This window comes from Myodes glareolus, chromosome 15 (genome assembly GCF_982192425.1).
Source record: "Myodes glareolus chromosome 15, mMyoGla1.1, whole genome shotgun sequence".
In the NCBI taxonomy this organism is placed as follows: domain Eukaryota; kingdom Metazoa; phylum Chordata; class Mammalia; order Rodentia; family Cricetidae; genus Myodes; species Myodes glareolus.
The window spans coordinates 48,362,510-48,382,309 of NC_142040.1; the positions used below are offsets into that span (position 1 = coordinate 48,362,510).

The 19,800-nt window shown below is 36.4% G+C and overlaps 1 long non-coding RNA gene across 3 annotated transcripts in view; it reads left to right on the plus strand.

Annotated features, from left to right (window-relative positions):
• Positions 1-19,800, plus strand: part of LOC125396640 (uncharacterized) — a 75,412-nt gene that overhangs the window by 24,680 nt on the left and 30,932 nt on the right. For 2 of the 3 annotated variants that reach the window (XR_014997019.2, XR_014997021.2), the window contains exon 4: positions 11,928-12,093. The exons of the other annotated variant lie outside the window; for it this stretch is intronic. This is a non-coding gene — a long non-coding RNA (uncharacterized LOC125396640). The remainder of the gene's footprint in view (positions 1-11,927; positions 12,094-19,800) is intronic. 3 annotated transcript variants of the gene reach the window in all.

Sequence of the window (19,800 nt, forward strand, 5' to 3'; positions counted from 1 at the left end):
CTCTGAGTTCTAGTGTCTAGGTTGGTCTTACTGGAGATCACCTCATTAGCAAGGTCACCACACTGAACACAGAACAGCCAAAGTTGGCTATTGCAGCACTGGGGTCTACTTCCTACTCACACATCACTTAGGGTCAAAAGTAGAGTGTGAATCCCAAGTTTTCTCTTCATGACTTCTGTATAAAATTCAAAAAGAAAATTGGAGTAAGGGGCTACCAGTGATAGTGGTTTTCCTCTCTACTCTCATTTCCTGAAAACTCCTCATTCCTTTTTCAGGATCAGGCTCAACTCCCAGAGTTTAGTCCAGTGCTATTCACACACGATTTCAAGGGTGGTCACATCAGTAACAGTGGGAGGAAATGAAGGCGAACAGACTTTAAGCCACCTGGTCAAAATCACACAACTTGGCACAGCCTTGGGAACAGATTTTCCTGATTCCCTCAATGTAAGGTCAACTCCAGACCTGAAAGAGGGCAAGTGGCTATTGTTAGCATTTATAAAACCTCAGAACTAACCCAAAAAGACATTCCGGAAGACACTACAGAATAACATGTCAGTTAAGAACGAGTACTAACCTTAAGATCATGTGATAAGGAAATGAAAAGCTGTACTAGATTATTTCCTTCAGCCTCATGAAGCTGAAAATGAGAAAACTAAGAGAGGTTCAGTGTCTGGCGCACATCCTTATCATTGGATAGGAACGCCAGGCTACAGCAGACCTCTTGGTTAAAAAAAAATGCTGTCTGGGAACACAGGGCTAACTCAATACCCTAAAAACCTCCCCACTTCAGACATGGAAATTCTGGACTGAGCACAGCAACACTCCTTATCATGGACGACTGAGCTTTGTAGAATACAGACTATGGAGGAGTTCTGAGAAAAACCGTGAGCACACAGAGCTGAATAGTATTGAGTCACCAGTCTCTTCTGAAAAAGGGATTTAGAAACAAGGAAGAAATAACGGAAAGGAGGATGAAGGGGATCTGAAAAGAAAGGTTGGGCATAGGGAAGGTATAAAAACAAATGTTCTAAGTTCAGTATAATTGTATACTGTATATGAATAATTGTATTAAATTGTCAAATGATTGAAGGTTGTGTTTTAAGAAATGCAGCAAAAATTATATAAATGACATAAATATAAAGAAACATTAAAAATTAAAAGATATAAAACATTTATCAGAGAACCATTAAAAAAGCTATGCCACTTACAAAACCATAATATTTTTGGATAAAAAGCAACTTTAAGGCCAATATGTTCAGTGGTTAAAGTAGTAACTTTATAAGAATGTAACATTTAATTTGTCAGAAAGACAAGAATTCTAAGTTGTTAGCATCTAAGAGAAGTCTTAAAACTTATTAAGTAAAAATTGATAATTGATAAAACTGGATGAGAAAATTGACAAAATTTTCACAAATGTCTCTCATATCTCACAGATCTCATATTTTTAGGAAGAATAAGACTGGATTTTTGGAGTTCCTGTATGATAAAACTTTGAGACAAAACCAGACCACCACCACCACCACTCCAAAAAAAGAAAGGAAAATTAAACATAGAGGATAGTCCAAAATTTCTAAAATAAATATTGAAAATTTAAGGGAAGGTGATTTTATATTATGTTTTCTCATATGTTTATATCTCATGATATATATTATTTGGAAATAGTTGTAGAAATATAACATGCAGGGAAAAACAGATGCAACTTGCCAACGTTGGGTTTTTGCAACGTTTCCAAAATTGTCTGTGTAGATTTACAAGTTGAAATACTGACAAATTACACTAATATCACACTAATATCATTAGAAAGATAAAAGTCACGATCACTTCAATAGTTGTGGGAGGAACAAGTTATTAAATTCAGCTACCATTCATAAGAAAAAGCAAAGGTAGTAGAAGAATAAGAATAAAAATTAACTTTCATTTTTCTAGCAGAAGGATATGACTAAGGACCTGTTATAAAAGCTATCTTTCCCTGTAATTGGTTATAAGTATTCATTTAATAATTAAGAATGAGATAATAATGTTGACTGTAGGAGAAAATGCAGGCCTCACCTGGTGGCCAGTCTACCTGGCACACTGCATTTTTAAATAAGAAGCAAGGCACACTGTTCTTCTGAAGTCAGAACACTGAATTCTTGATGTAGAAAGTCCTTCTGTATATGTGTTGCTTTTATTGGTTAATGAATAAGGAAACTGCTTTCTAGGCCTGTAGCAGAGAAGAACAGTGGTAGATGAAGGTGTGTGTGTGGGGGGAGGGGAGGGACCTAAACTGAATGCTGGGAGAAATAAGGCAGAGTCAGGGAGACACCATGTAGCCATCAGAGGAAAAAGCCACAAGCTGGCAGCTGGAATCTTCCCCATAGGCCATGAGCCTCATGGTAAAATACGAATTAATAGAAATAGGTTAACTTAATATGTAAGACCTTTCTAGGAATATGCTAGAATCATTGGCCAAGCAGTGTTTCAAATAATATAGTTTCTGTGTGATTATTTCAGTCTGGGTGGTTGGTAAATGAGCAAGCGGCCTCCTCCTACAAATTCTGGAGCAGCATGTGTAGCTAGTAGCTGATTGCCACGCTCCACATCTCTTTTAATGAGCTTCTTCTGTTGGAGACCCTGATGGTCTGCGCTCTCACTGTCCAGTCTGAGATAATGTGCTAACCAATCAGTGTCGATAGTCTTCCACTGTGTCTGCGGTTGCTCAGAAACAAAAAAGCAGACGCTGTTCCTGCCACTGTCTCAGGGGTAGTTTAGTTCTGCTCCCCTTATCTCCTCACTGGCATTGTGGTCTTGCCAGAGGATGCCCCAGCAAAGAATGCCTTTGGCCATCAGTACTTGTCTATGATGTGGATCCGTGAGGCACACATAGTACTAGTTACAATACACATATCCTCACCACCAGAAGTAAAAAAATTAGATGCGTAAGGACCGAAAATAAACCTTCCTTTCTGATTATATAACATTATATAATGATTTTCTTTGCTTCCCTAAAATCTATATCATGTGATCTAATAATTTATTTCTAATTCAGTATTAATCAAATTTATGTATTAATTATGTGAATTATCAGTTTTAATTTAGTTGTACTCAAATTTGTCTTATTTGTTCACTGTTTTAACAAGCTTACTTCTGCATTAGAGTCTTAATTTCCATATATATAATACATATTATATAGTCCATTAAAATTTTCACATACATACAAACATACACACATGTATATAAATCAACCAATTTATCATCCGTCTATTTATCTATCTATCTATCTATCTATCTATACATCTATATATATATCTATCACACTGATTATTTTCAGTAAGAGTCTACAGAAACAAGTTGACGTCAACATGATTTGGTTTTCAGCTTTTGAATGATTATTTAATTTGCAGTAGAGTTGAATGGCGAGTTGGAAACTTGATTCCCAATTATGAGATTTCGGAAGCTGGGTCTTTATGAAGTGCTTAGGTGCCGAGGGCTCTGTCATCTAAGCAGAGTAATGCTGCTATAATGCCTTCCCGAAATGGACTCTGTTTTGCGCTCTTGCCTTCAGTAGGAAAAAGCCTTTAGTTCTAGCCATGATCCTTGACTTTCAGCCTCTACAGTAGTGAGAAATAGACTTCTGTTCATTATCAGCATCACATTCTATTATTTTAAAGAAAGTAAGAGTAAAACTTGTACAAAAGAACTAGAGCTTTGATTTCACAAATGCCCCACATTGTGGAAACTGAATTAGAAGTGGGCAAAAGGTAGAGGCGTAAAACATGTTGAAGTGAATGCTGGGAGGAGCTTGCATTGCCATGCACACAGCTGTGAGGGCAGTTCTGGTGGGTGGTGTAGAAGAGAAGAGTTTAAGGAAAAATCGCAGTCATTAGATGTTCTTAAGTTGTTATGAACTAAATGCCAATATAAGTGTATAATATATATATTATCATATACTATATGATAAGTAATAAAATTATTACTTATTATTATATGAATGTAAATAAAGGACACATTTTGATGAATGCTTCAATGGAAACAAGAACCAGGGTATTGTAGCCTGGAGTAAAAGCCATCTTTGTTATAAAATGGCAAAGAACCTAGCTAAATTATATTCCTGTCTGATGACTAGAAGAAAGGTTGGAATTTGAAGTAATGAATCAGAATATTGAACAAACACTTTAAAGAATTTAAGCACTCAGCACATTGCACGGATTCACTTCATTGCTTGAGGCTAAGTATTAGAAGAGCAAGACAGAGATCATAAACAAAAGAGAAGCATATTATTATCATCAGGAAAACTCTCAGCCTGCCCATGGGAAAAATTTTAAAAAAAGCATGTTTAAGAGATAAAATCAAGGGTACAGATAAGCAACTATTTAATAATTTTATTTTTATTTTATTTGCATTAGTTCTTTGCCTACATGTATGACTGTGTGAGGGTGTCCGATCACTATTTTAAAATGAGGATAATGTGTGGCCAGAAGGAAGTCTTCATGAAAATGACAGGGGAATGCTCTCAAAATGTTTTGCACCTTAGAGGCTGTCCCTCCCTTAGGATGCCAAGTATAAGAGCTGTGGATACATGGTTACATCTACCTAGATGTCCAAGGATGGTTTGGATAGCTTTGGTTCCTAAGCAAAGATTTTCTGCAGAGGTGGTGCTGTAGTGGTGAGCCTTGTTAGGGTAATGTCTAGTTGAACCGTGGGAGAATGGTCACCTCTGCTGCCTCAAACTATAGAGCAAGAGTATAGTGCCATACTATGGCCACAGTCCCTGACTTCCATGTTTGAAAGTGATCTGATTCAACTTCATGTTTCTTTACTTTTATTCATTAAATATCAATTCTCTTGGATTTCTGTCTCTATAAATCAAAACATCAACTATTAAACACATATCAAGAAGTCTTTTGGAATTCAGTATATCTCATTTTTGAGACCAGAGTCCAGAACTACTTTAACTGATCCAAGTTCCAAAGGTTGGCAGGACCACATATCTGTGGAAGATCAAAGGGGAATCTGTTTCTTGCCCTTTGTGCTTCTAGTGGCTGCCTGGCTTAGATGGCCCTTTAGGTGTTTCTGTGCATTTTCTTTCTCTGTGAAAGAGTGACATGCCCATTCTCCTAAGATTACATGTGGTCACATTTAGGATCAACATAGACAATCCAGAATAAATCAGCTCCAGATCCTTCCTCACATCTGGAAAGCGGCTTTTCCCATATACAATGACACTTAGAGGTTCCAGGGGTTAGCGTGTGAGCATCCTTTTGAGAAGAAACACATTTTTCATATCTCTATACTGGGGACTCCTCTTTAACAATAAAAAAGAAAAGTTCTTCTTCTTCTTCTTCTTCTTCTTCTTCTTCTTCTTCTTCTTCTTCTTCTTCTTCTTCTTCTTCTTCTTCTTCTTCTTCTTCTTCTTCTAGTTCTTCTTCTTCTTCTAGTTCTTCTTCTTCTTCTCTTTCTCTCTGCTAGAACACATATTTAAGTATCTTTAGTCAACACATGCAAGAGAATATTGAGATTCCATATTTTAAACATTGAGCTTCATATGTGATTTTGAACATAGAGAGTTAGGATGAAAAGCAATGCTGTCCAGAAAGGTTATTGTGTGGCAGCACATGCCTCTTTCCTTGGTATTCTTAAAACAGTCTGTTTTAAAAGACTATGGGCATTTCAGATACCAAGTTATGAGTCATCTTAAGTCTAACGAAAGTTTGAACTCCTTTAAAACTATGCTATTTAACTTGTTCTTTTTTTCAGTCTTCTACAATTTTTAAGTTAAAATATTCAATGAATGGAGCACAAAACCTTAGCTTTAGACTATTTCAGTCACCTGTAATTAATAAGACAAAGCTTACAAACAGAACACTGTCGTATTTGTCTCATAACGACAGGTAAAATATTTAGTTGTCTAAGTCAGGGTTACCTTTGCTTTGATAAAATGCCATGATCAGAGTAATTTGGGGAGAAAAGCCTGTCCATGAGGAAAATATTCATCATCAAAGGAGGTTAGGACAACAACTCAAGCAGGGCTGAAACTTGGAGGCAGGGGCTGATGCAGAGGCCATGGAAGGTTGCTGCTTATTGGCTTGTTCACCATGGCTTGCTTAACCTAGGAAAGGTACCACCCACAATGAATTGTGCTCACTCCCACCAATTGCTAATTAAGAAAATGTCTTATAGCTGGATTTTATGGACCCGTTTTCTCAACTGAGGCTCCCGTCTCTCCAATGACTCTTGCTTGTATAAAGTTGATGTAAAACTAGCCAGCTCATGACTAAAATAAATTAGACCTCAATGTCATTTTCATTTTTATGATATATAGTTTTCATTTGTTTATCTTGAGTCTTTTGATAGAGATGCTAGCTTTAATTGAACAAATTAATTTATATGCTAAAATTCAACACAATGGTTTTAAATTTTGGTATTAAATCTCAACTACCAAACTGAAAAATTAGTTGGTAGATTTTGTTATGTGAAACAATTTGTTAAATAAGGGTGCCTGAGTGAAAACATTTGAGCTGAAATAATCACGCAATTCAGTGAGGAGAAAATTAAATTTCACCAGAAATGATGAGCTTTGGTAGATAAAGTAGTTTCAGTAAAAAAAAAAAAAATGAATCCTGCATGGAAAAGGTAACCAAGAGTGTAAAATGTTTCTGATTAATTTATAAAATATTGGAAAATATTTCATGATCACAATTAGAATTGTGTTAACATAGTAAAAGGAAACATTGTTCACTAAATATGACACTTGTTATTATTAGCAATAACTAAAATAAATGCAGAAACAGCCAAGTGATTAATGTAAATTCATGTGTCAAAACTACTATGCTAGTTATTTTTAATATTGAGAAGTTTCCATGCTTTAACAGAAATATACCCTTTTATTTTTCATAGGAAGTATTTTATTTTTGAAACTAGATTTTGATTTTGACTGCTTTACAAGCCTATGGTGATTTGAATGAGAAAGGTCCCATAATTTGAACCCGTGGTCACCAGCTGATGGTGCTGTCTGGGGATGTTTAGGAGAGGTGGCCCTTTTGGAGGAAGTACATCACTGGAGGTGGGTGTTGAATATCGATAGGCTTGCATCACTTCCTGTTTCTGTCTGCTGCTTTGTGTTTATGGTCAAGTTTTGTCTGTTCTTCATGTTTACAGCAGAAAATGTAGCATCTCAGCTTCCTGCCAGCTTAGAATCAATTTTTATTTCTTGTATGCTGAATTGTTTGGTGCTGTGATGTATGTGGCTGGAGAGTTCTTGCGTTATGGTGGACTTCGTTTAACTCATTTTTCTATGGCAACTTTATTCTTCATAGCGGTGGGGTGTTTCTTACAATTTCCAAAACCCAATTTTATGGTTTTTCACCGGTGTTTTCATTTATTATTTTCTTCAGTCCTTCGAGACATACTGCTTCGTTCCCATACTGCTTCTTTATTTTTAGGTCATGTAATCACTTAGTTGCTGCAAAAGAATTTTATCAAGATTGAACATTTCAGGTTTACAGGCTTTTAGATTGCGGGCTTTCCCATTTACCCAACACCTCCGCTTTCCACCCTGTCTTATTCTGTTTGTGGAAAAACTTACTGTAGAGTAGTTTTGCATTTCTGCTTGCATCTCTTCTGCTCAAAGCTAGTACTTACATTATTTTTTTCAACTTGGTAATTCTTGTTCTCTTAAATAATGTGAATTCTGACTTTATACGTTCATGTTTGAAAGGCATCTTCTCATGGAATGTTTTACGTCGTTTTTCTCCGGAGCTTCATTGTGGTTTCCTTAGGCTGCCTGGCACATTTTGTGGCTTTTAGATTTAACGTAGCACAGAGTCTCTGACTTGCAAAATCTTGACGTTGTTTTAAGTTGGCATTAGACGTAGCCAATGAAGTTAGATTTATGTGGAGGTGATTTATTAGTAAATGCTTCTAAGAAAAGCAAGAAATAAGACTGAAATGGGATTTGGGCCAAGCGATGGTAGAATACCAAGGGAAATCCCACTTGGGAATGTTTGACTAGAGTCTGAAGGAAGTTCTTTTGATCCATCATCATTGTAAGGACATTTGAGTGGTTGCAGACCAATCAATTAAAAGGCTTCCCTAGGAGGAATGTGAATTCCCACAATGCTCTAATCTTACACTACCTCTCTAAGGAGTAACTAGTAGCTTGAGGCCACCTTCTAGGCAAAGATATGAAGGTATACAAAGAGATAATGCACAGGAGTTGTCAGGAGTTCAAAGGAATCAGAACAGAGCAACGACTTTGCCCATTGCAGCCCATCTTCTGTCTGTGCCTAGAGCTAAATCCAATTCCAGCCTGTGTGCAGGTCTACCCCTTAGTGTGGTTGTGCTGGCAAGGAAAGAATAGCTCCGTGTCCACATCCTCTCTTTGCTGGGATATCAGCATCACCTTTATTTTTATATTAAAAATTAATGGTGTTATCTTGTCTATTTTTTATGAGCTTGAAACAGGAAAATATCTAGTTCCGTGCATTCTTCCTAGGCATAACAAGTGAATGTAGTGTTTATAACTGAAAAGGGAGCATGGAGGGAGGAAGGGAGAGAGAGAGAAAGAAAGAGAGAGAGAGAGAGAGAGAGAGAGAGAGAGAGAGAGAGAGAGAGAATTTCTCTGAATACAAAGTGATGGCATAGGAAAAAAAAAAAGAAATAACTTGGATTCTTTAAAAAAAATAACTTAGCTTCTTTACAGAATACCAGCAAGAATTTAGAAGTATGATGGCTTGGCCCTTCAGGTAATGTGTTGAGCATAGACTGATTTGAAATTAGTTGTTGGCCGTATTAAATTATAAGTTAGCATTTTCTGCAAAAGCAACAAACAAACAAATAAAAAACCCAGACTCTCCTGACTATGCTATTAATAATACGTTGAAGCAAGCACAAAATGCCTTACCAAATCCACTTTGCTGCAATCATAAAGTTTCTCAACGGTAAGAAGACTAAAACTTGGGTGGTAGCAGATTTGCACTCCTTCCGATTACTTGTTTCCATACTTTCTAAATGTAGCAGTCTGAGACACACAGGCAAAATAGCACACAGATGAAATCCAGAATCTTATTACTGAGGCACAACTTTTCTTTTACAGGGGTTGATCTGATTCGTAGGGATGTTCAGGAAGAGATGGTCTGTGTGTGTGTGTGTGTGTGTGTGTGTGTGTGTGTGCGCACGCACGCATGTATGTGTGTGCGCACACGCGCATGTATGTGTGTGTGCACACGTATGTGCACCCACATTTTAAATAGATTTGGAAAAATTAGATGATCACTCATTTGTTTGTCTCTGGAGCTACAACTTAAGCAAAAGGATTTGTTTTTCTTGTTGAAATGCTTTTAAATGCCTACACTTTCTAAAAACAAAATAGCAAAATGAAGACAGAGAAAATGACATATAAACAACCAACTACCAATAGAAAGGCCATGGAGCTGCAGAACCAGACCCAGGTTAGCCATTGGCTGCTCAGTTTAACTTCTTTCTCAAGTTCCATCACTCTCTCTAGACAACTAGCTCTTCATCTGCAGAGTGTGCGTGGAAATCACACTACACCACTCTCACGGTGTGCAGGAGGCCGGGTGATTCAATGATGGACAGGGTCCACACTAGTAAATGAAGTGACCCTGACACTACCACATCACTGGTGTTTGACTATGGCTAGCAGCTCATGGAACTTACATTTCTGTTAGCTACCTTAATGGTATTTTAGCAGCACATAGGATGGATGTAGTCTGCCTTCTTTCTGTTTCACCCCTCCCCCCATCACTCCCTCATTCCCTCCTCCCTCCTTTTCTTCCATAGGTTTATGTGTTAGATTCATATCCACGGGCATATTAAAATAACTCTCATTGCTGTCGTATGTATTATTAAATCAGGAAATACGATCTTTCTACAGCACCCAATGAAAATACACAGACGTTCACAGAAGCCTTTCCAGGTTTCAGCCTGACCCTCAGGGATGCAGTGCACTGGTATTTTAAGCAAAACTACTTCCTCTCTTTCAAGAATGGCAAAGGAAAATTATGTCTTAATTCTAGACACTATGGCGCTCTGTGAACTTTGCCTATTAATTTGCTATAAAGCTAAGCGAAAGCATTACTTAGTTTGGCATCATAAAAGGATCATACGTTTAAAACAAACAAGCTAAAATATACAAGCAAATACAATGAGAGCATTTTGCCAAGTAAAATTGCCAGCTTTCTGCGATGAACTAGGCTAACAGCTCATTCCTCACTCGATCATGGTCAAGTCCTGCCTGGGTTCAGTTAATAGTCCCGGTTGATTTTATTATGTAAAGGTTAACAATAGACAGACCAGTTCTGGTCTATTGTGAAGCCTACGTCTGTGTTTTAAATCATGTTCCTAAAAAAGCCTTTTCAAACAGACACCGGCCACTTTTACTTGCAAATGGACATTTGCTGAAGACGTTACTGTGAACACAAAGGCCTTACAAGAACAGAAACATGTCAAAAGATGCCATTTATTTTTCTAGAAAACAAGAATCAAAGGATTAATATTTTTCTGTTTCTTTTCACACAGAATGAGAGTCTTTCTGGGAAACAACATAAAACTTATTAAGAAGGTCAAACTGCCCTTTGGACTCGCCAGCACTATTGGAGCTGGGGCTTCTGCTGAGGGCCCAAGAAAAGATGTCCAGGAATTTATGTAGCACTTGAACACTTCTGTAAATCAAAAGTCTCATCAGAAAGGACCCAGACCTGCATTTATTAGGAAATCTCAGGAGTCATCTGGGAATTAAATAAATTGATATGTTTTTGAAATATTAACACACTCCTTACAACTGAATAGGGACTCATGGAATAGGGGTTCCTATCTGTTTGGCCTTAGTTCAATTCAATGTTACATATTTCAGTGAAGTCGTAGGAAGGGCCAGTGGAAATGTGAAAGGTAAAAAATCAGTTAAACTAAGAATGTCAGAACAAACAGGGGAATCTGATTGGGCAGGAGTAACTGAGGGCATGATAATTTATTGTGAAATATGACAGCATTTTGGTGAAATTGATAATGACAGAGAATATATTTTACAAAAATAATTGTAAGTACATTTTACACCTTTCAAAGGTGCTAGCTTGCGAATAACGAGCATAAAAAGAAATCTCCTACTGCAATACTTGAAATTATAGTGCACTGTAAGTGCATTGAAATGCTAATGGGGCAAGATAGCGTTTATTATTTCCAAAAGTGCATCCTAAATTGCTTTCTCAGAAGTTTCCCAGTGAGACTGATTTATCTTTGGAGAACCTAGAATTTAGTAGATAAAATGTGGCATGTAATATTTCACTGAAGACAATCCACTGCTTTGAGCATTAACCCCAAAAACAGTTTTTAATTTTGAGACCTTTACAGGTCAATTATTGTAAATTTCTGTAAATAATTGTAAGCAGTTATTTTTGTGCAACTAACTCAAATCCTGATGATTTAGACTTTTATTATTAGTGAGACACAGCCAAAACACTAACAGCAACTAAGGTTGCATGGGACTGTCATAATGGAGCAGTTAACACATGGCTATGGATTGTCAAGAACTAAGCTGGACATGAGCCACAGACCATGATAGAGTATGTGCTTCATAATTCCTGAGTGAGAGGCAATCAGTAACATAAAGATAAACAAAGAACATATAATGTCTCTTAGAAGGGAGATGTTCCTAAAGACAAAATATACACGTCTGGGCAAATATGCAATAGAAACTTGGGTTGGCAAGTTTGGCCATGCTTCATTGAAGAAACAGACCTGTGCTTCAATTTAAAGGGTGAGTAGAGAATGGGAAATGATGACGTTGACAGAAGAAGCATGATGTGTTTTAGTACTGTACCAGCCAGTGTGGCCACAGCAGAACTCGTTAGAAAGAGCTACTGAGGAAAGATTACAGGCAATGTTAAAGATGTGGCTTTTTATGTTCAAGTAACTGAAAACTTCTTGAATAGTTTTTCAGGTGTGGGGCGACATAATCAGATTTCACACCTACTGATCAGAGGAACAGCTTGTGTGAGACAAGAAAACCATGAGACATTTGCATAGTCCAGGTGCGAAAGTGGATACTGTGGGAATGTGGACAGAAGTGAACCATTTTCGATCCTTGCGATGGATTGGGTAAGAGTGCTGTTAAGATGGAGGGCCCAGGCCTGACAGGGTTATATAAATGGTGAGATAGTGCTGTCTCGTGAGCAGAGAAACTGCTGCAAGGGAGAAAAAAGGATGTGAGCTTGCACTTCATGCATATGTTTGAAATACTTTGAAGCACATATATCCATACAGAGAGCAGAATTTGGGTTTTGGAGAGGAGAAAAGAATTCAGGTTTTGGAGAAGACAAGACTTTTCATTGATTTCCCCCCTTGAATTTATATCTTGAGTATATTTTATTTCAGTGCATTCTTTTCAAATTGTATCCTATTATTATTGTGTTTGCATGTCATGAGCACACTTGGAGGTTCAAGGTTGGCTTTGTGGAGTTGGTTCTCATCCATCCACCTTTGTTAGGGTTCAGAGAATCATCCTTAGCCTTCAGGCTTCCATGGTAAGTGCTTTTTCCACAGAGCCAACCTGTCAACCATCTTTCTAGTCTTCCTCATCAGATAGCACATTTTTGTTCACAAGCAACCCCTAAGTCAACCCATCAACATGACTTACCTCTGAGCCATTGTGTTGCCTCAAAGTCCAACTTATTCAACTGACTGTATTAACCATTGTATTAATCAGGATTCTCTAGGAGAATGGAGCTGCTAGAATGAATATATACATATATATTCAAACATAATACATATATAATAAATACATTATCCCATACATACATAAACACATACTGATTAATTTAGAGTGGCTTACATGACAGGCATGGTCCAGTTAGTCTAACAATGCTGTCTACCAATGGAAAGCCCCAAGAATCCAGTTATTTCTCATCTGTGAGGCTGAATGTCTCAGCTGTTCTTGAGTATAATCAGAAGTGGTTAAATGAATGCATGACACAATTAACAAGAATATTTTATGTACATAAGAACAATATGATTGCCCTGACAGAGATGTTTTTATTCCTGGGTAAATTTAGATAATTAGAGATGGTTTTTATTTTAAAAAGAACTAAATTTATCTTTGTATTTATTTCACTTTTAATGCATTATTTTAAAAGCACCTCATCCTAAATTTCTGTATATGCTTCATGCTGTGAAAATTAAAATCTATTTAGGATGCCTTAGATTTGTACGATTAGGTATGCTCTAAAATATCTTATTATTTTTCTTTGTCCTCTTTTAGCAGGACTTTAACCTGAATGCAGAAAGATGTTTGAATATGACTCACAAAGGGAAATGTGCAATAAAGTCTGGAATAATTGTAGGGGTTTGCCCACAAAACAAACCTGAAACTCCATATAGAACAAGTCACATACTCTGATAATGTGATTGCCTCCTCTCTTAGTGGTGACTGAGAAGAATTTAGTATTTAATGAAATGCTGGTTCAGGAAATAATATTGTAAATCAGAAACAAAATTTTAAGAGGAAGTAATGTCAGGGGAATATATCAATCAAATTTCAAAAACAGGACTTTTGGTTTAGCCTGTTTCCTTCAGCGTCTCTGTATTTTTTATTTTATTTTTTTATTGATTTTTATTGAGTTCTACATTTTTCTCTGCTCCCTTCCTTTCCTCTCCCCTCCCAACTTCAACCCTCCCCCAAGGTCCCCATGCTCCCAATTTACTCAGGAGATCTTGTCTTTTTCTACTTCCTATGTAGATAGGATCTATGTAAGTCTCTCTTAGTGTCCTCATTGTTGTCTAAATTCTCTGTATTTTTAACGCTGAAGAGGTGGGGAATTTGTTTATTGCTGAATGTACTGAATATTATTCTAGGACAGCTAATTTCAGGAGACAGATGTAAGAGGACCAAGATTTAGAGACAACCAGGTTGGGGAGTAGAAATGATCAGGATGGTCCAGCTCCTAGTGAGAGACAGGTAGTTCTGTAGGACACAACAATGATTCATATGTTCATGACTTCAGAGTCTTCAGAAAAACTCCCTCTGCCTCTTGACTCCCTCTGAGTCCACCAGTCATTAAGGGGTTTGCCGTTGATTGTGGGAAGACAGTAGAGGTGAAATTCACATCACACTGGTTAGTGATGAACAGTTTCAATGACAGGGAAGAAAGGAGAGTGGCAGAGGAAGGGCTGGTTGAGAAGGAAGTAAGGGATTCCTGAAGAAAGTAAGAAGGTCTGGAGTTAGTGGGTTTGTTTTTTGAATGTCTTTAGTTTTAAATACTTCATATATTAAAAATAAAATTGTATCTAAAAGAACAAAAAACAAAACCCAAACTGAAAAAAAAAGAAGAGGAAGTGATGTGAATAACAATTCCATGCTCTTGGGGACACTAGGATGTGACATGAAGGCGTTTAAAATTACATGAACCTATTGATAATATTGTTGGTAAAAAAGAGAGATGACTTAGAATCTGAAAAGTCTTAAGTGACATGCTTTTAGTTACTTATATACTCAGCACCCTGTAGTGGCATTTCATCTGTATTTTAATAAATAAAACTTGCCTGAGGATCACACTGGCCAGCCTTATAGATCAGGCAGTGGTAACATACACCTTTAATCCCAATAGCCACACTAGTTGCAATAGAAACTAGGAAATGCATGCCTTTAATCCCAGTGGTGCATGCCGTTAGTCCCAACCCTAGATAGAATTATAAAATGGGAGGAGACAGCTCTCAGACACAGTCTCATTCTGATGTTCCTGGAGGCAAGATGGCCATGTCGGACTGAGGTCAAGTTAAGAGCCAGTGACTGGCTGCTTGGCTTTTCCAGTCTCCAGGTTGAACCCCAATTTCTCTCTGAGTTTTATTATTCATGCTTCAGCACCCATCTACTAAACTATCTCAGCAAAGTGCAAACTTATTATTTTTCCCTTTTCAAATTAAAATAGAAAGAAAGCCATAGATACAGAGGGCAGATGTTTAGCTTCTGTTAAGGATTGAAGGGGAGGGGAGAGGCAGGGAGGGGAGTGGAGAAAAATGTATAGCTCAATAAAATCAATAAAAACCCCCAGAAAACCCAAGACTTTAGGATGATTGCATCTGTAAGAAATTCTTATAAAGCTTTAATGTTAATTTCCCAGAAATTCCCTCCGTGATTTTGGAACTATTTTGAAAACTTTTAGGATTATTTTCTTGTTTCTCTAAGCTTCTATCTATCATGAATTAGGTGTTATTGGGCCATCTGTAGCAATTCTCACCTTGCAGCTATTATTTAAATTTTCCTCTGTAGTGTGGGAAACAAATTACTTTGTTATGCTATGACAATAAATAAATGCCAGTGTGCCAGAATGTTGTTTTGTTAATATTATTTCTTGGTATTAATTCCTCAAAACTCAAATTCTCAAACAAAAACATGGTATTTTAACTGTGTTTTTAATTTTTAAATGTACACAAAATACACTCTTTGTTTAGAAATTCGGTTGTGTGAGATCTATACGTTGGTAGACTCATGTAATCACTCTTGAAACTGGATTTCCTAACACTTCCATTATCCCTCCAATTTCTGTTACCACTTTAAGGTCAAGCTATGCTTACCTTATCTTTACTCCCTGGTAACCACAGAGTACCTTGGCAGTTGTATATATTATTGCTTTTCTTACAAAAGCTGGTACATAGAATTAAACAACATGGAGCTGGTTGGAACTGGTTCCTTTCACTCATGCTCATGCTCCTGACTCATCCTTGCTGTCACTTGTCTTAACACACTGCTTCTCTTTTCCAGCGCAGAATGCTATTCTAATGTCTTAATGGTCCCCACTTTACTCATTCATGGACTATTTCAAATTTTTGTCACCTTTAAATGAATCAAGTAGAAATTATCTGCTACAAAAGCATTTTGAAAATAAATGTTAATTCATTCAAGAGAAATACCCTAGTGGATTATTCATACATATGGCAAGCATAAATTGGTTTATAGGAAACTGCCCAAGTGTTTCCTAGAATAGCTACACAATTTTGTATTCCAACCACTAATATAAGAGAATTCTGGTTTCTTTAGGCTTACTGAAGTATTTAGAATTATTAAGTTTGTTATTGTTCTTTGCTTATTTGATTGTTGTCCTTTCCATTTTAGCTGTCAATTTATTACATATTTATAAACCTGTAATAATATCTGCCTAACACCTATTTACCAATCATCAGCATCCATGCATTAGTAAAGCAATATGATATTCACTTTTTTTCTGGATGGTATTGATAGAAAGATGGCTATGAAATAGAATATAGAAATGTGTTACTATGAAATAGAATATAGAAAAGTGTTACTGCTAAAAATAAATCAAGAAAACTAAGGGTCTTATGTAAGGGTTTTTCTATCTTTATAGGAAGTATGCATATTTTGATTCTTTTAGTAAATATAAAGAAAAGTTAAGTAAGATTGTGAAAATATTAATGACTGACTGCATTGCCACATGTAGTCAATAGCAATAATGTCTGAGGTAGCTTTATTTTTCTTACATAATTTAATTTATTTTGCTATCTATGGAAAAGGTAACCTTTTCTACCCAGTTATTTTAAGTTGAAATCAAAGCTGTTGTCCTTGTGGAGTGACTTTCTGATTACTTAGACAAGGACCTTGGATGCATGTCCAAGTTGCACTGAGTTTTGTACCACCAAAGTCACATAGTATAATTCTAGAGTTTATGATCTCTTCAGTTCCCATTGGGGAGGAGTTTAGACAACTTAGGGTTTTAGGTGAGCATTGTAATATTATCAAAAATTGCATAATATGCACCCATGCTGTGAACAATGTTTAATCCTCATATTAAAGCTGGAGTGATTAAAAACCGCATGGTATTGGCATAAAAAAGACACATTGATCAATGGAATCTAATTGAAGATTCAGACATAAGCCCACACACTTATGGACACCTGATTTTTTGATAAAGAAGCCAAAATTACACACTGGATAAAACATAACGTCTTCAACAAATGATGCTTATCTACCTGGATGTCTGCATGTAGAAGAATGCAAATAGATCTATACTTATCAGCCTGTATAAAATTCAACTCCAAGTGGATAATTGGCATTAACATAAAACCAGATACATTGAACATGATAGAAGAGACAGTGGGGAAATAATTTTGAAATCATGGTCACAGAAGAAAACTCCCTGAACAGAATCCATTAGAGCAGGTGCTAAGATCAACAATTAAATGATACTTCATGAGGTGAAATGTTTCTATAAGACAAAGAATACTATCATTCAGACAAAGTAGTAGCCTACAGATGGGATTATTTTTATCAATTCCACATCCAATAGAGGACTAATATACAAAATATATAAAGAATTCAAAAACTAGATATCAAAGTATCAAGTAATTCACTTTAAAAATGGGGTACAGAGCTAAACAGGAACCTCAATAGAGAAAACTCAAATGGCTGAGAAGCAGAGAAATGCTCAACATTCTTAGCCATCAGTGAAATGTAAATCCAAACTACATTGAGATTTCATCTTGCACAAAACAAACAAACAAAAATAAACCAGCCAAACAAAAGAAATGGTTAATCTTCAAATCAGCTTACAATGTGAGTGAAGAATATAAGCTAATAACAAATCGAAGAATATTTGCTTCTTTGTGGGTTTTGATTCTCTTACCAACTTTAATTTTAAAATACATGTGATTATCTGCATTTGTATAAACGAATTACCTTGGAAATTGTTTAAATATTTCTAAAATAGAGATCTTTAGACAGTAAAAAGCCAAAAGATTGTGAAGTTGATATTATTATTTGCGTTATATAGGCAAGGACGCTGCAGACTGATCCGTGAGTTGCCCACACCCACAGAGCTGCCTACACATACTTGGCTACACGCACATAGTCACTGGCTAGAACTCAAACCTGGATGATTGACCCCTCTGCGGCACCACATGCCCCTCTGTGATGCAGCTTCTACAGCATCTATTGATCTGCTCCTCATCTATGGCCTCATTATTATAACTATAGTCTGTTCTAACAACTATGGCCTGTTTGTCGCTTTAGTATTACAAATAAATTAACATGTAAAAAATCTAATGGCGATAGATAAATTCATTAAGCCTCATCATGTTCATCCAGAGAGGTCACAGACTACAATCAGTGACGCAGAATGATTGTGCTTTATCCAAAATAAGAGGAAGCCAGGCCTGATACAAGTAGAACATTCATTGACTGCACTGCTTCTCTTCCCCCACTGTGGTACTTTTGCCAAAAGTTCCCCCCAAGAGCCTGTGCTTCACTTAGTCAGTCATGTAATTATCTGCCTAGGCTTAGCCAGAATCAATTCAGCCAACTCAGATGCCAGTCAGCATTCACACAGAAAAACGTGTCCAGACAGCAGTGGGAGCTCATTTTGTTTACTTCCTGTTCATTCTTGTTGTCTTGACCACTTTGTCTTTTTTTTTAATTTACTCTGAACTTAGTCTGGCCATTTCATGGTTTATGAGTGATCTGTTTGATTATTTGTAATTAGTGTTATTTTTTTTTTTACCTGAAAACAGTTCCAGACTACTAAATACTAAGAAGGCGAAGTCTGTGATTGTAACAGTGGTTTGACACATTGTTATTTATCTTCATATTCCTTAAACGTTTTATGATTACAGCTTTAGTCTAAGTTTGTTCCAAATAAACACGTCATTTTTTATGCCTAAAAATACAACTCAGCATTTACTTCAGAACAAAATGTATCTTGCTAAACATTATCAGATTTGAAAATGTGATTTAACCTCTAAAAGACAGTTGATTCGCAGTTGATAGGTTTGTTTTTTCTGTTTTAGTGGAGTCATCAAACTGCTTATGCTGACTAGATAATTTGATATAAAGACAGAGGAAGAGGTAGTTAAAAAAGCTATGAAATTTTACCTGAAACAAAGAAACCAAGCCATGAGTACAAAGTAGTGGTTCGTAAGCGTGTGCAGAAGAATTCAAATACGATTCTCTTTGACTTCATAGACCCTCAGCATGCTATCTTGAGTACAGGAAGTACTCTGAGATTTGTCGGCTTAATTTATGAGTCAGCTCTTCCTGCAATAGATTAATTTTATTTAGCATTGTTCTACAATGTTCTGATCAGGCCACATACAATAAGTTTTCATAATTTATCAACAGCTCAGAAGGAGCACAGTGCACTCTCCAGCTCCTAGACATGAAAGAAAAAACCAAAAGTAAATTGTAGTTTCTAGTGTTCCCAGTGCTATAAATTCTTAACAATGCATAGGGATCAGATTTTATACTGGTAGAAGCTTAATTCTTAACATTGCTTCCCAGCAGCTGGCTTGATGTTTATAATTGTGGTAGGAAATTGCAATCCTTGCTTCTGTGACATACTTTGCCAGCATCCTACATTTTGTTCAGTGTGACTTAATTCATAGAGTGGAAAAGAGTACCTTATGTTGTCATGTTTATGACCCATAAAACACAGTGTCAGAAAATGGAGATCTTGGTAGACATCAAATGGATTCTAGATACAGTAGCTAATTATGTATGTGTTCATATCTTGTAGGTTCAGTTATTCTTTCCTGTCTTATATAATTTTGTTCCATTGTGTAATATGCTATGTTCCTCTGTTAGTTGAAAATCCAATGTTTTGAATGAACTATTTGTGTTCTTGAAATTATTTTTCTATTTATTTATAAAACTATTCTATCTTTAGTTCTTACCAAAATTCTTTCTGTTTTCAATGCTTCTTTCATACTTCCTTGTTTCTTTTTTAGGCTAATAAAAATGTAAGCTCAATGTCAACAAATGCACAAAAGTGCTTTTTCTTCTTCAATAAATTTGGTTTTCTTGAG